This window comes from Myotis davidii, unplaced genomic scaffold, assembly GCF_000327345.1.
Source record: "Myotis davidii unplaced genomic scaffold, ASM32734v1 scaffold324, whole genome shotgun sequence".
Lineage (NCBI taxonomy): Eukaryota > Metazoa > Chordata > Mammalia > Chiroptera > Vespertilionidae > Myotis > Myotis davidii.
In genome coordinates this window covers 493,714-496,873 of record NW_006295053.1, presented here as the reverse complement: position 1 = coordinate 496,873, position 3,160 = coordinate 493,714, and the positions used below count along the sequence as shown (strand labels likewise).

At 52.1% G+C, this 3,160-nt stretch overlaps 1 long non-coding RNA gene across 1 annotated transcript in view; it reads left to right on the top strand.

Moving 5' to 3' along the window:
* LOC107184072 overlaps positions 1–2,499 on the top strand; it is a 34,188-nt gene extending 31,689 nt beyond the window's left edge. Inside the window, exons 7-8 of the long non-coding RNA XR_001514897.1 lie at positions 1,348–1,436; positions 2,469–2,499. This is a non-coding gene — a long non-coding RNA (uncharacterized LOC107184072). The remainder of the gene's footprint in view (positions 1–1,347; positions 1,437–2,468) is intronic.
* The last annotated feature ends 661 nt before the right edge of the window (positions 2,500–3,160 follow it).

The following is a 3,160-nucleotide window of genomic DNA, read 5'->3' as shown; positions in this document are numbered from 1 at the left end:
AGAGTTTTATTGGAGCTGCAAGGCCTCATGGTAGGACAGAGTCGGGAAGACCTTAGCTGTCTCAGCTACCTCCTTCCAGGCGTGGGCGCTGGCTTCCAGGACAAGCTCTAAGGGACTCAGAGGCCCAGGACTCAGTAGGCGCTCAATGAATGTCTGTCCGATCGTCTGATGGCACCCAACACACCTACTAGGTGCCCAGTCCTGGGTAGCAGTGGCTAGACGTTGAAGGCAAGGCAGGAGACACAGAAGGGAGCCATTAAACCGACCAGCGAGTGTGGGACTTGGCAGGACCAGCTGAGGAAAGATAAGTGCAGACCCACCCCAGTAACTGGGAAAATGAGGGCTGGCCATGACGGGATCCTGTCTCAGCGGCCCAGCCATTTCACCACCAGATCACTTCTGGCTCCTCCCCCCACCCACAGGCACCCTTTTTGCTTGTCATATAAGGGAGACTTTCCCAAAGTGGTTTAGCCAGAACTGGCAGGGCCCTGCCCCAGGTTGGGGTAGGAGGAGCCTGGCTGTTGCCCAGGAGCGCTCAGGAGGGACTCCAGGTGCCTGCAGCTGGATGGTGAAGTATGGGCATGCTTTATTCCGCTCTGCGTGACTTCAAGGTTTTGTTACTTGATTATAGTGTAGACCAGCGGTCGCCAACCTTTCGGACTTCACGGACCACCGGTTGGCGACCACTGCTGTAGACGCTCCTGAAAATGCGTGTAGGCAAAAAGCTCACAGATCCCACCCTTTCAAAGAAAACAATTTTGTTGTGTGGCCTTCTATTCAAGTATGAAGGTGGTGTAGACGTTTTTAAAAATGTATATTTTTTGTTATTGATTTCAGAGAGGAAGGGAGAGGGAGAGAGAGATAGAAACATCAATGAAGAGAGAGAATCATCAATTGGCTGCCTCCTGCACGCCCCCTACCGGGGATTGAGTGCAATGTTGGCATGTGTCCTGACTGGGATTCGAACCGTGACCTTCTGGTTCATAGGTCGACGCTTAACCACTGAGCCCACCGGCCGGGCAGTGTAGACATTTTTATGAAAACCAGGTGTGGGTGCTGCAGCCGAAGGCTTGAGGTGCCTGAGAGTGAGGAGGAGGTTTTGAGAGAAGGGGTCCCCCGAGAGCATACCACGGGGACACTGGGAGTGCCCCTGGTGAGTGTGACCGGGTGGATTTAACTGGGGGGTTGCTCTACGGAGCCTCCCAGATTAGCCCCAAATCCAGAGAAAAAGAGGCCTCGCTGGCTGGGTACTTCTCTCCCGGGTCTCTGCTGGAAAGGTGAGAACCCCAGTTACAGCCCCCTTCCCTTGGGCCTTCACTAACCATCATGCCCTGCTTCCCCCCACAGGTGGACATCCCTCCTGTGTTCCAGGCTTCTGTCACACGGTGCCCCAGCCTACTGACTGCTGTGTCAAACTGATCCAGTGGGATCCACAGGTCAGTACAGCTCCTACGGCTCCAAGTCCGGACTCCTGGGCTCCAGGGGAGTTAACTTCCTAGGGCAAGCATGTCAAACTCAAAGGCGGACGCGAGCCAAATAAATGAGGCATGCGGCCCGCTGGCCACGAGTTTGACATGTTTGTCCTGGGGCCTTAGGGCCTCTGATATGGATAAGGGAGAATAATACCTGCCCACGGAACTTGATCCCGTGAGATAAAGAACCTCGCTGGCTAGCAGTCAGCAACTGAAGCAAGCTGGGACTCCCTCCAGAGGGGTCTCAAGGAGAGTGGCTGTAGCAACAGAATCGTGGTAAATGACAGCCGCATGGGAAACCCTGGGTGAAGCCAGGGCAGGTGCTCACTTGCTCCGTCCTAGCCTCTCCCCTCCCTCCGGCGTTGCACCTCTGAGCAGCACAGTTCCAGGATTTCAGCGCTAAGTGCCAGAGGCAGGCTTGGAGGAACTGGCAAGTGCAGTGCCGCCTCTTCCTTCACCCCAGACCACCGAGGCTCCCCTGGGACCAGCCTCCGGGATGGGTGGGGCGCCTAGAGGCAGCCAGCATTGCTATCTCTCTGGCTTGACCTCTCTTCTAGGTCAGAGGACAAGAGGGAAGGGCACTCGCTGGGAGACTCCAAGGCTAGAGGGGGCCAGCCCAGTCCCAGTTTCCCCTCAATGGGGTCCCCTTGCTCAGACTAAGGAAGAGTCGTGACTCACTTCCTGCCTCGTTGGGTCTGACTGCAGAAGTATTGTCTCTACCGACAGTGGCTGCTGCGGGTGGGGCTCCCCCAGTGTGGCCCCTACCAGTCAGTCCCTTGTTGGGAAAAGTTCCCACTCCCAGTCTCCTCCCCCAGCTAAGTTTTCGGAACCCCTCATTCTTCCCCAGGTTTCCGGTTTTTGCAGCATTTGTAAGGATGCCCGTATGGTACCTTATCCTATTAACTGAGTATTATCTCCATTTTATTTTTTTTTAATTTATTTATCTATTTATTTTTGGTATTCCTCACCCGAGGATATTTTCCCATTGATTTTTAGAGAGAGGAGAGAAGGACAGAGAGAGACACACTGATTGGTTGCTCCTATAAACTTTGTTAATGTGGTTTGAAAGACTGAAAATTTTGTTGAGTGTGTAATTTTATCATGAATTAGTGTGACTTATAAAATGCCTTATAGTTTTTTATTAAATTAATCTATTATACTTGATAGATATTTTTATGGGTTACTAGCTTAAAATTTTTAATTTTGAGACCAACCAGTGTTGCTCAGTGGTTGAGCATCCCCCTATGAACCAGGAGGTCAAGGTTTGATTCCTAGTCAGAGCAAATACCTGGGTTGTGGGCTCCATCCCCTTTGGGGTGGTGGTGGTGGGGGGCGATCAATGATTCTCTCTCATCATTGATGTTTCTATCCCTCTCCCTTTCTCTCTCTGAAATCAATAAAAACATATATTTGTTAAAAAGGTACCTAAAGGAAAATGTATTAATTACATCCACCTCATAGGGCTTGCAGTGAGGAAGAAGCGAGTTACAGGGGAAGAGCTGAGAAGTGCAGCCGGCTCCCGGAAAACACTGGGCCGAGTTCATTTTTTGTCCTTATTATCCCCAAACCTGTGCTGCCAGGTTATCTCTGGGTGAACAGGAAGGGATGGGCAGAGACTGCTCTGCGACCTTGGACCAACCTAGCCCCGGGGAGCTCTTGGCCACATGTCCCCTCTTTTCTCTCACCGC